At 37.8% G+C, this 13,514-nt stretch overlaps 1 protein-coding gene across 4 annotated transcripts in view; it reads left to right on the forward strand.

Annotated features, from left to right (window-relative positions):
* The window catches only part of CPEB3 (cytoplasmic polyadenylation element binding protein 3), a 164,519-nt gene that overhangs the window by 1,159 nt on the left and 149,846 nt on the right, over positions 1–13,514 (forward strand). The gene's annotated exons all lie outside the window — the stretch shown is intronic.

Here is a 13,514-nt window from a genome sequence, read left to right on the forward strand (position 1 = left end):
TTTATTTGGCCTCCAGTTTCTGAAAGATGCTTTTATGAAAGGCTTTGGGAATTTTCATGACTAATTATAATTAATCCTTCACCTTTTTCTCATGAAATGAGAAGCAGGCCCCTGATAGGGGGGTGTTTGATATTTTAAATTCCTATGTACTGCTTGCTACTCCTATTGCATAAGCCTTCCCTTAGTGTATTTATCTGTTAAGCAATTGTCAGCCACAGGAGATGGATATATTTATAAATCCTGCTCAAAAAATAGAATTTGATCCTAGCATATTGACTAGTGCAAGCTCCATTTAGTTCTATGATTTGCACTAAAAGGAGTTCTCACCTCGTCTTAGAATTTCTATGTGAACCCCAAATTGGAAAGTATTATATGCTTCTGTAGATAGCAAAGCTGTGTGCAGATTAGTCTTACTATTTTTTAAAGGATTTATATTAGCATTTTCATGAAAATTCTGTTTCTTGGCTGTGTCAAAAACCCTTTGAAATAGAAAAAAAAATTCTGCTTTTCATCTAAAGGGTTATTAGCAGAAAAAAAAAGTGATTAGCATCTGACCTAGTAATTCCACTCCTTGGTATCTACCCAAGAGAAATAAAAACATACATCTGCACAAAGACTTGTATGCCAACATTCCTAGCAGCATTGTTCCTAACAGCCAAAAAATAGAAACAACCCAAATATCCATCAGCTGATGAATGGATAAACCAAGTGTGGTATATTCATACAGTGGACTATTATTAGGTGATAACAAGGAGTGAGGTTCTGATACCTGAGACAGTATGGATGAATCTTGAAAACATTATGCTAAGTTGAAGGAGCCTGTCACAACAACCACATGTTGTATGATTCCATTTACATTAAATGTTAAGAATAAATTCATAGAGACAGAAAGTGGATTAGTGGTTGTCTACAGCTGGAGGGCTTAGGAAGAAATAGAGGAAGATTGTAATGGGTATGGGGTTTCTTTTTTGGGGTGACAAAAAATGTTCCAAAATTAGAGTGATGTTAGTTATACAACTTTGTGAATTATATCTAAATTTTAAAAAATGAGGTAAAATTAGATTCTGGAGATGGTGGCACAGTTCTGTAAAGATACTTAAAAAACTGAATGTATACTTAATATGAGTTAATTTTATAGTACATAAATTACCATTTCAATAAAGCTATTAAAAATAATTAGCTCCATGTAAAGTGTTCATAAGGACATCTAAAGAGAAACAGGTAAACAGATAACTGATAATTCTTTATTATCAAACTTTGTTTCCTGATTAGTATGGGCAAAAATCATGACTGATAAATTAATTCATGAAATAAATTAATTGTTTGTATTTGAAATAATTCTACACATACCTTGAATTTCAATATTGTTTGTCAGCTTTGTTTTCCTTGGCTCTTATGTTTTCAAATGAGACTAAGAATAATTAGAATTATAATTCACTTTCTCACTTTGAAGGGGAAAAGTCTCAATTCGATCTTAGTTGAGTCCCTTCCATCAAATAAAAAGTTAAAATGCACTTCTGCATTTTACACAGGTTAAAGATTTATGGTAAATGATATTTAGTCAAGAGAGTAACAGCATGACCACAGCCAAAAAAATATTTTTCTCAGTGATGTATTTTGAAATAGAAATTAATCTGTTGAAAATATTTAAGGATTCTTCCAACCTCAGAGGACGAGAATCAGGATTGACAATGTAGAGTATCCTAAAGAGTTACGGAATTTGTTAGTAACTTTGTAATGGATTTAGAAATTTCTGAGTATGGAACTGTTCTAAATATGTTAGGAAATTTAAAATAGTGCATTTCTTTAATATTCTCCCATGACACTTGTTTTGAACTGTCTGCCAAAGGGGGCCCTGGAGGTAGTCCATAGAGATAATATGAAATAGCCAGGTGCCCTCCAAGGAGAATTGTCAATTGCCAAATTTGGTGATAAACCGCAGGCAGAGTCCATACTGCAGGCCACAGAAAGTTCTTCATTAATTTATTCAGCAGACATTTCCAGAGGATTTATGATGTGCCTGGGTACTTGTCTCAAATTAAACAATAACTACCTTTTTCAGAACATACAAGCTGGGGAGGGTATAGCTCAGTGGTAGAGTGCATGCTTAGCATGCATGAGGTCCTGGGTTCAATCTCCAGTATCTCCTTTAAAAACAAACCAACCAACCTAATTACTTACCCCCCAAAATAAGAGAATATACAAGCTACCTAACAAAGCTTATAGTTAAAAAAAAAAAAAAAAAGGCACTTCCGTATGAAATACTACATAATGTTACAATGACAGCATATGATGAAGTGCCAAATGAATAACAGAAATACAAAGTGATGTAGAAATTTAGATGAGACTGTTATGGGCTGGTGTGATAAAGAGAACTTTGTGAGATCAGGGGAAATTTAGGTTCTCCCTTGCAGCAATAGGAGGAATTACATACGTAAAGAGGTGGAAAATGGTCTTGGGTCAGGATAAGAACAAAAAAAAGGAGAGAGGGGAGTTAACCTCTGTAGTTGGAATGGTCTCTGTTGAGTAAAAGGGAGAAATATGGTTGATTGGTTAAGTAGGGAATAAATGGACTTGAAGCTATTAATTCTTTCAACAAGTATTTCTTGAATAATGTTTATGTGACAGGCACTAAGCTGGGCACGGGGGATACAATAAGGAGCAAAAAAAGGCACCGTCCCTACCTCTGTGGAGTTTACCGTTTATAGTGGGAAAGAGAGATAATCACATAAATATATTTTTAGGTTGCAAATGTAGTACATAGTGTTGTGAGAGATAATAGCTAGGGTTTTTACCTAGACAGGGAGGTCAGAAAAGTTCCTTTTTTACCTAGACAGGGAGGTCAGAAAAGTTCCTCTCAGGCAGTGTCCATTATGCTGAGCAGGAGTTAATTGGACAAAGGGAGGAGGGAAGAGCACCCCCAGCCAAAGAACAGCACCTGCCAGTACCCTGTGAAGGAAAGCCCTGGCTGATGGACGAGGACAAAACCATACAAAGAGGGGACTTGGGGTAAGATGGGACCAAAAAGGTCAATCAAGTGACAGACTGTGAAGTGCTCTGTAGGCCAAAGTAAGGAATTTTGCCGTTATCCGAGAATCCTGTTGGGAGGAGTTTGGGCAAAAGAAATTGATTCCATTCTGTAGAAAATGGACAGTTAACTTGTAGTGGTTCCCAAACCTGCTGTGTGTCAGAGAATTTCCCCAGAAATTCTGATCCATGTGCCTTGTAGTTGTGTCCAATTAGCAATTTTTTAAAAACAAGTTCCCTAGGTGACTATTAGACCAGTGGTATCTCTGCAGAAATACTTGCAGTGGTTGAAAGCTTCAGCTCAAGCCTATGTTTGAGTCTCAGCATTGTCACTTAGAGGCTCAGCAATTTTGGGCAGGTTACTGAGTCTTTTTAAGCTCAAGTTTCCACATCTCCAGGGGGAGAATTACAGAACCTACCTCACTGGGTTACTGGAAGGATTAAGTGAGAAAATTCATTTAAATTGTTCAGGAAAATGCTGGGCACATGGTTAACGGCTCCACTGGTGTTAGCTCTTAATTATTACTAAAAGTTTTGAGTCAGGGTGAGAGTGATTTAGGGGGATTAATCTTGCAGTGGTATGCAGGGTAGGTTGGGGACAAAGAGAAGTTAGTGCTGGGCTACATCTCAGTAACTTAGCCATGCTCTGTTACTATTTCAGAAGTTTGCTTTAACACAGCTGTAAGTTCTTGAAGATCCTTAGATAGGCTAAGTAGTTCTCAAGTAGAAGATGTTCTTGGGCCTCTTTTATGAGAAGATGTTGGTCCTCAGAATATGTTTTACTGGCTTAGCATTTATAGGATTACTTTGAATTTACTTTTTAATTCTGGACAGAAGCTTTACTGGCCACTTACAGAGGACAGGGTAAAACCTGTCGATTTATCTTCATTTGCTACTCAGAATAGAATTCTAACAGCTTATATCCACTGTAATGGAATAGATATTTACAAAGGGTAAATAATTTTACAAAAATGTCATCATTCACTAATTTGCCTTCTCTTCCTCCTCATAAATATTGTGGAAGACCCATTACTTTTCATTATCCTTGCTTAAATTCCTCTCTCGGGGTTTGGTGTCCCTGGGATATGCAATGTGCATCAAGGGGGGGGTAAAAAATCACAGGATAATATGCCATGTCTTCCTTCTCATATCTTGTTCCAGGAGTATCCATTTTATGAGAAAATGTGTGTGTGTGTGTGTGTGTGTGTATATATATATATGTATATATATATATATATAAAATTATTTTCCTTTTTAAATAAACATGGATGTCATAGAGCAGTAGTTCTCAAAAGGTGTTCTAGCAGGCCCCTAGGGCTCCCTGGGAACCTTTCCAGGGGGTATATGAGGTCAAGGCTATTTTTATTATAATACTAAAACATTATGTGCCTTTTTCACTGCATTGACATTTACACTGATAGCACAAGCAGTGGTAGATGAAACTGCTTATATGTTAGCACCATTAAGGGCTCTGACACCCAATATATAGTCTGTACCATCACACACATGGAGTCAAAACAAAAGTTCACTTAGGAATGTCCTTGATTATGCAGTAAAAAAGTATTCCTATATTAAATCTTGACCCTTGGATATGCATGTTTTTAATATTCTGTGTGATGAAATGGGAAGCATGTACATTTCTGCTGCATCCAAAGTATGATAGTTGTCTCAGAAGAAAACACTTACATGATTAAGATGCAGGCTGAGCTGGCTGCTCATGGCACACGATTTTACCTGAAAGACTGACATGAAAGTGTTAAACTTTTGTGCTATTAAGAAAGTGAAAAGACATCTCACAGATGGGAGAAAATTTTGGGAAATCATATATCTGAAAAGGGCTTTGTACCTGTAATATATAAAGATTTGTTGCAACTCAGTAATAGAAAGGCAAATAACCCAATTAAAAAATGGACAAAGGATCTGAATAGACATTTCTCCAGAGATATGCAAATGGCCGGTAAGCACCTGAAGAGATGCTCACCAACATTAGCCATCAGAGAAATGCAAATTGAAACTATGATGAAATACCACTTCACTCTCTCTAGGATGGCAATAATGAAAAAAAGGGGAATAATAATAAACACTGGTGAGAATGTGAAGAAGTTGGAGTTCTAGTACACTGCTGTTGGGAAGGTAAAATGGTGCAGCTGTTTTAGAAAACAGTCTGGCACTTCCTCAAAATGTTAAACATAAAGTCTCCATGCAACCCAGCAGTTCTACCCCCAGGTATGTACCCAAGAGAAATGAAAACATATGCCTACACAAACATTTATACATGAATATTCATAGCAACATTATTCATAACAGCCCAAAGTGGAGCAACCCAAATGTTCATAGGTTGATGGATGAAATTTGATACATCCATACAATGGAGTATTATTCAACAACGAAAAGGAATGAAGTACTGATAAATGCTGCAGCATGGATGAACCTTGAAAACATTGTACTAAGTGAAATAAGCCAGTCCAAAAGAGAACATATTCTATTTATATGACGTGTTCAGAATAGGTGAGTCTACAGACAGAAAGTAGATTAGTGGTTGCCCAGGGTTGGGGGAAATGGAGTTTTGAGGAGTGACAACTAAGGTATGCAGGGGTTTCTTTTTGAGATGATAGAAGTATTCTAAAATTGACCGTAGTGATGATGTGCAACTAGGAATATACTAAAAGTCACTGAAGTGTATGCTTCAAATGGGTGAATTTTTAGTGTTTGACTTATACCTCTGTAAAGCTGTTATTTAAAATAAAACCAGATAAAACCTTAAAATCCATTATTAGTTGACTGATTTAATAACTTAGGATGTATCAATATAACCGTATTATATAGCTGAGCCATTGAAACAAATGAGATATTTCTGTTTAGGCTATTGTGAAGAGTTGCCCAAGATGTAGTAGCCATCTACAGTTAGGATATTTTTGTTCCACAGGAATCAACTCTAGCTAATTCATTCTCCCTGGGGGACATTTGTTAATGTCTGGAGACTTTTTTGATTGTTACACTAGGGATGCTGTTTGCATCTGGTGGGTTGAGACCAGGGATGCTGCTAAGCATACTATAAGGCACAGACCAGCCCCTCACAACAAAGAATTATGTAGCCCAAGATAGCCAGTAGTGCTGAGGTTGATAAACTAAAGCAAAAGGAAACTTATTGGAAGGATATGGGTGAGCTCACAGGATTGAAAGTAAGGCAGAGTAGCAGCCACCACAGAGAATCTTGTTGCAGGAACATTCCATGCTATCATATGGGTTCAGCACAGGAACAGATAAACTCCAACTGTTTGTATTCTGCTCACAGTTCGATATCTAGGGAGGGAGCATCTAATCAATCTTCCTTGCCACTTGGTTAAGGGAGGGCAATACACCTTGAATGAAGGCAATTTGTCAAAAGGTAGTACATTAATTAGAGAGCACATACTGACTACAGTTATGATCCAGGTGCTATTTAGGTGCTGGGGATAAAGGAGAGCAAAAGAGACAAAAATAGTCTTGTGGCATTTTTATTCTTATGATGCTAAATCAGGGCAAACCTTTAGGTAATAACTTAAAGAAGGTTGAACAGTTGCCAAACACCAAAACCAATAAATACTACCTATATGTTAAGTGAAGAAAAGCAGGGAGTAGATAGTATCTATAGTATTATCCCATTTTTTTTAACTTAGCATGTGTATGTAAGGAGATTTTTTTTTGAGATATACATAGGAATTAAAAAAATGTATAGTACTTTGGATGATGAGACTAAATATGGGGAGATATTTTCATTTTATTCCCTTATGATTTCATTTTCGCCACGAGCATGTATTTTAGAGTTAAAAATTTTTAGTTAAATTTAAAAAGAAAAGAAATACTTGGTACAAGTGGAGGATGATTAAAGGCTTTTAAAAAGTCACATTATTGTGTTTTGCTTATTATGGAAAAGCAGGAAGAAAGAAACAAAATCTGACTGGAAAGTGTGGCCTGTAATCATTCAACAAATATTTGCTGAACACTTGGCTGCCTTAGGTCCTTTCTGGACAAGGTGGAATATCAGTAAATAAAATATCAAGTAGCAGCCACATGTGAGGCACTCTATGAAGTGCGGTGTCTGGGAGGGGATTGAAATTTGAAAAAGATATGACAAATGCCTTCAATGGGCACTTGTTGGCATCTACTTACTGAACACCAATATGTGGCATGTGCCGGGCCCTTTACACACATTATTTCCAATCCTGACAATGACCTTATCAAATAGATGGCTGTGTCTCCCATATCGTAGATGAGAATACTGAACATTGGAAAAATGAAGTCATAGCAAGTAAGTTGCATAGCTGACATTTGAATCCAGGTATATCTGACTTCACTGGATAACAGTGTATGAATATGTGGATAGTTAACTAACAAGTAAAAAAGAAAGTGATTTATTGCAAGAGCATTCACAGGACTACCCATGACTAATTGTTGAAGAATTTTACAGATAAGTTGCCTAATTGCTCAGAGATGGGAAATGAAATTGTTGCATATGGGAGTGATCTGGGCAGGCTTCCTAGTGGAGGAGTGGTTTGAATTGGGACTTGAAGAAGTATATGGATGTATAAAGAGTAAGGCTGAGTGTCAGTCTTTACTAAATGCCTAGAGTTGGGTCTAGAAACATCTTACCTAATCACTTTAGCTCCATTCGAGAGGTGAGGAAACAGCCGTCCTCCTCTTACCCTCACCCCCTGCCAGGTATAGGCAGTTAAAAGGCATTAATTTTTGGTGATCTGATAGGTGTGAAGTGAGATTTCATTTTTATAGTCAAATGTTTATCTCTGTTTTATAGCTTCTGGGTGTCATCTCTTGGGTACAATGAATTAATGTTAGAAGAGAAAGTGTGCATAATAAACTAAAAAATCAGGATATACTCTTTTGGGAGAATAGATATTCAGCGTAAGTAGTTTCCTTCTTCTTAGAGAGTTTTAGGCCTTTATGAAGGTATTATGGTTCAAGACCCTGCAGCTGAAATCTCAACTTGGTTAAGTCTGAGGAAGATTTATTTATTTATTCAGCATCGTTTCTTGAACTCCACCTATGTACCAGACACTGTGGATGATATTGGGGATACAAAGATGCGAATAATACATTGTTACACTGTTCTTGTCATCAGGTTGTTTACTATTTAATAGAAGAGACAAGTAGTCATATATTTACAGTATATGGAAATCTGAGCCAATATACATGCACACACTCCCTGAAACCTAGGAATCTTCCTTAAGTCGTCTTTCTCCTTCATCCCCCTGCCCTTAAGTCAATCACCAAGTGTGATCCATTTATCTCCTAAATATCTCTCAAATCCACGTACTTGTTTCTATTCCCCCTGCTTTCACCCCAGTCCGGTTGACTGTCATCTCTTAGCTGGGACCACTTACTAGTCTCATAATTGGTCTCCCCACATTTGCTTTCATCCCCGATCAACTGATTTGACAATTGGCCTCTCCAGTCTACTCTTTTTTCCTTTGATTCCCTAATAGAGTGACTTGTTAAGAACTGTGGAACTTACCATGTTACCTGCTTAAAATCCTTCTGTGGCCTCTTTAAATCCTGGTGAGAAGGAGCCAGTAGAAAGCATACACTTAGCAATTTGGAGAGAAGAGGAATAATCCATAAATTACACCTTTTAGAATCTAAGCTTCATGAGGACAGGACAGGACCATACTTGTTTTGTTCACTATTGTAACCCCAGTGCCTTGCACAGAGCATGGCCCTTGGAGGGTGTTCAGTAAATATTTAGTGAATTAAAAAGAGAGAGATTTCTAAGGTGGGATGTTTCATGGGAATTAGAAGTATGAATACAAACTCATGGTTTTATAGATACAGATATATAGGTAAACCCAAACAGATGTGTGCATACGTATGCTTTTAGCTCTGTCTGCTGAGAGGGCCTAAAGCAGTTATACCCCAGAACCCATGAGTATACCTAGTGCTATTTCCAGTAAAGGGAGCCAGGGCTTTTTGGAGGAATTGCTAATTCTAGACTGGTATGAAAAGTACATGGGCCTGGAACATCTGCAGTGCCAGGAAGTAGGAATGTGCTAAAAAAAAAACAAACAAAAAAACGATGGGACTATGTCAAAAGGACCTAGAAGTCAACTTGAAGGGATCCTAATGGCTAAGTCAGGGATATTTTGAGTAACATGATAAGTAATAATAATGAATAATAACCCATAGAATAAAATATGAATCCATGAGTCTGTGCTTATAAAAATACATTAGTAAATCAGAGGAGAAGGAAAAACTCTTACAGGAGCATTCCACCTAATTAGAAGGGTTGATGAACACCACAGGACTAATTGATGTAGGCAAGCATCATTAATGGATGCTAAAATTAGTGGGTGAAAGTATGTTGATAAACAGGATATTCATATAGTCAGGAAGTATCTTCCCAAAGACATTTAAGTAAAAAGGGAAAAAGAGGAGCTTTACATTGGAGAAACCTGGCAGACAGTACCTTAATCACGTGATCAAAGTTATCTTCACCACAGTGGGACAAATCCCCATCATGTTCCTTCTGACATGATGCACTGTCTTGGACACAGCATGACTTCTGTGTATTATTATTGCCAAAAGTGTGTGACCTGAATCTGATCATGAGGAAACATCAGAGACACCAAAATTGAGGGCCATTCTACCAAATAACTAGCCAATGCTCTTCGCAAGTGTCAAGGTCATGAAAGACAAAGGCTGAGGAACTGTCCCATATTAAAGGAGACTAAGAAGACATGGCATCTAAATGCAATGTGTGGGACATTAGTGGGCCATTGGTAAAACAAGCTCTGTAAATTAGAAAATAGTATTGAATCAATATTAATTTTCTGTTTTTGACAATTATGCTGCAGTCATTCAAGATGTTAGTGGGTGAAATGCGGGTGAAAAGGATAGAGAAATTATTTTTTGTAACATTTTTGTACTTCTGAAATTACTTCACAATGAAAAGTTTTTTTAAAAAGTAAAATAAAACCCTACTTCTAATGGCTTTTGTATTGCCCTTGCTTACAAACTTACTTTACTCCCTCCCTCAGCTTCCCAACTGAATCCTGAGCTCTAGCATACTAGCTACTGGCTTTCTTCTTTAGTTCCTTGAATATACCATGTCTCCTCTTCAGAGCCTGAAGGCAGGAAGAAGCATGATGTTCTCTTTGAATGGAACCTACTTCCTTTGAACTTTATCCTTTTATTCTTTAAGGCTCATCTGACTTACTTTGGAAATCCACTCGGTGGCCTCCTTAATCCAGGTCCCAACATTATATGGTTTGATAACATCTGGTACTTTTCCATAGAATTTTTATCACAACTACCATGAAATTACTTATCGTGGAATTTACTATTTAAAGTGTCTCTCACTCACTAGAAATAAATGGTCTTAAGGGTTGGAGGGATCATGTCTTCTTGCTCGATGTTATTGTCTTAGTACCTTGCACAGATTCTCAATGACTATTTGAGTAATTAGTGCAAGTCATGCAATGGAGCACTCCCCCCAAATAAAAACAAAACCAACTTGTATGAAACTGGACACAGGAGATGTTTTAAGTTTGAGGAGATGAAGTGGGGGCCAGAATTGGTGGCAGTGACAGAAAAGGATAGATGGAGGAGTCTTATCACAGAAGGAGCCATAGGACTCGATAAAGGAAGAGAAAGGTAAAAAATGATTCAGGGTTAATCATCAGCTGCAGAAAGGTACACAGCTGAAATGGCACTTGAGTCACTTTTCCAGCAGTATTTTTTAAAAGTATGTTTCTAAACATTTGGACATAAAGTCTGTTTATTTTTAATAAAAATGCTAAATGTCCCTGGTAAAATACTATATAATGTGGTAAATACTAATCGGCATGCTAATCAGTATTTTTGGTAGAATAAAAATTACTAGAGTATTTTAATACAAATACTATATACCCATGGTAAAATACTGTGTGCCTCAATAAATATTAAATGATAAAAATAACTATGAGAATCTCTGAGTGTCTCTGTCGTGGATTCTGCGGTGCTCCAGTCCTCTTCATGAGTAATGTACTCATTCCTCAGCTACTGGGAATTTTAGTTCCTGGTGGTGCAAAGCTTTGTCCTTTCTGGGCATTGCCTATCTTTGGGCTATGCTGCCAGGAACTCACAGCCAGTGACTGGCTGATTTAAGATGCAATGACCCAGCTTCCTTGCCCCACTTGAGGACAAGTCTGAGGGACCACCACCACAGCTATCACAATTATTGACTGAGTTGCAACCACTTTGAGGGGTCAGTGTCTCCCTCTCACTATTCTGGCCTTCCTCATTTCATTGCTGATGTATATGCCTCAAAAAAATCACTTGCATGAAAAACTTGGTCTCCAAGGAACCAAGGAACCTACCTTACAACACTATCTAATCTGCCTACTCTCTAAAGGTTGCCATCATTGGAACCTCTTTGTGTGTGTGTCTGGATTTTGTTTTTGTTTTCTTCCCCTTATGTACCAAAAAAGTACCCAAATTAAATGTATAGCCTGATGAATTTTCAAAAGCTCAGCTTTATTTTTATCAAAGAAAGAACAAGAAAATGAGTTTGGGTAGTGTGAGAACCACCTACATTTACAACTTCCTCATGGTGAAAACTTTGAGAGGGAAGGGGGTGTTGCCAAGGAAAGTTGGAAGTTTCTCAGATTTTAAAAGAGCAAACAGTTTTGCTTTTTTGGTTGACTGCAGTGCACTCTGAAATGAGAGGAACATTCTAGGTATACTTCGTAATGCATTTAGGTGAAATGGGGCAAGTAATGACTATCAGGAACCAGAGGAGAAATTGAATCATTTCACGAGGAAGAGAGAGGAAAAGATGATCTCCCTGAAAGTTAAGTGATGATCTCCCTGAAAGTTAAGTATCTACAAATCATACATGTCAAAATACTGCTAAAATTTTGAATAACCAAGATTTTTCTATTAATCATGCTCTTTATTACTGTTTTTCTGATTTTTAAAGTAAAATTTCAAGACTCCTTCCATGTTTTTGTTTATCAATGATACGTATAGCTTTCACTGAGGGTATTTAGTTCACCTTGTGTTCAATTCTTTCTGTCTCTAACACCACCACCCTCGTCCTCGTCTGGATGATACAGTAAGTAGCTAGCCTCCTAGTCAGCTATCTCTGTTTCCACTCTTACGCTCACCCCAGTCTGTTCTTCACACACACAACCACGGTGGCCTTTTTAAAGCATAAATTAGATCACGTCATTTCCCTGCTTAATACCCTCCAGGGGATTCCCATCACACTTAGGAAAAAAATCCAAAATCTTAATTTAGCCTAAAAGGCGTCGTGCCAAATGGCTCCTGCCTACCTTTCAGACCTCGTCTGGTACCGCTTTCTCTTTGTTTACTTGCTCTCTCGCTTGGATGTTCCTCTGAAGCAGGGATCAGAAAACCAAGAGGGGCCAAATTTTGCCAGAGGCCTATTTTTAAACTGCTGGTGAAGTAAGGAGGGTTTTTACATTTTTAAAGGATTGTAAAACAACTACTACAATAGGGACAAAAACAAATCTGCAACAAGAGACCTGTGATTTGCAAGCCTAAAATGTTTACTGTGTGGCTCTTTTACAGAAAACTTTTGCCAACTTCTGCTCTAAAGGCTTTTCCCTTCTGCTTTAAGATCTTCATTTGAGCTGTTCTGTTTGCACCCTCCACCACCAGTCTTCACAGCGATGGGTCCTTTTCATTCACTCACTTCATCATGGAGGCCTTTAATGACCAGCTCCCCAGATATACCTTACCCAGAAATACCTTACCAGATTCTTCCAATCACGTCACCCTTTTTGTCTTTATAGCACTTACCCGTATCTAATATTTCTTATTCATTTTTATTTTTTCAATTACCATACCCCTGGCTCCCCCTGTGCAGAAAGATCTTTTCTTTCTTGTATACCACTTTTGAGTTTTCTTGATCTTGCATTTAGACGGAAGGGATAGTGAATGTTGGGAGCCTACTATATAGTTGGTGCTCAGTAAATGTGTTGAATAAGTGAATCTGCAGATTATTTTTACCTTTGAAGTTTGGAGATTGTGCCTTTTTTTTTTTTTTTGTCCTCCCTGGGAGACCCGCGGTGTAAACTGCAGCGAAGAGCCACTTTAGAAAGGAGAGGCCAAACACAGAGAACAAACAGATGAATTTCTCTTTTCCTCCTCCTTGCTTTCTCTGGGAGAGGCCGCTGATGGAAGAGTGGGATGTTTCAAAGGGATGTCTCAAGGACTTATTTTAAAAAAGACAAAAAAAAAAAAAAAAAAAAGAGGAGAGAAACCATTTCTTCCTTTCATCTTTTTCTTTTGAGAGAGGGGCTCTTTTTGAGTGGTGAGGCTAATGGAGGCCTCCTTCTCTAAGAGGCTCCGAGGCTTCCGGCTGAAGAGTTTAGGTGGAGGTCTCTGCTTGGGAGAGGAGCCAGGCCTGGGCTCAAAACAAGCTGGGAGCAACCTGAATGGGGCTTGTTCTAGGTAGTCAGGTAGCGGGGGTGGGGGCGGAAGATAAA

Source organism: Camelus ferus, chromosome 11 (assembly GCF_009834535.1).
Source record: "Camelus ferus isolate YT-003-E chromosome 11, BCGSAC_Cfer_1.0, whole genome shotgun sequence".
Classification (NCBI taxonomy): domain Eukaryota; kingdom Metazoa; phylum Chordata; class Mammalia; order Artiodactyla; family Camelidae; genus Camelus; species Camelus ferus.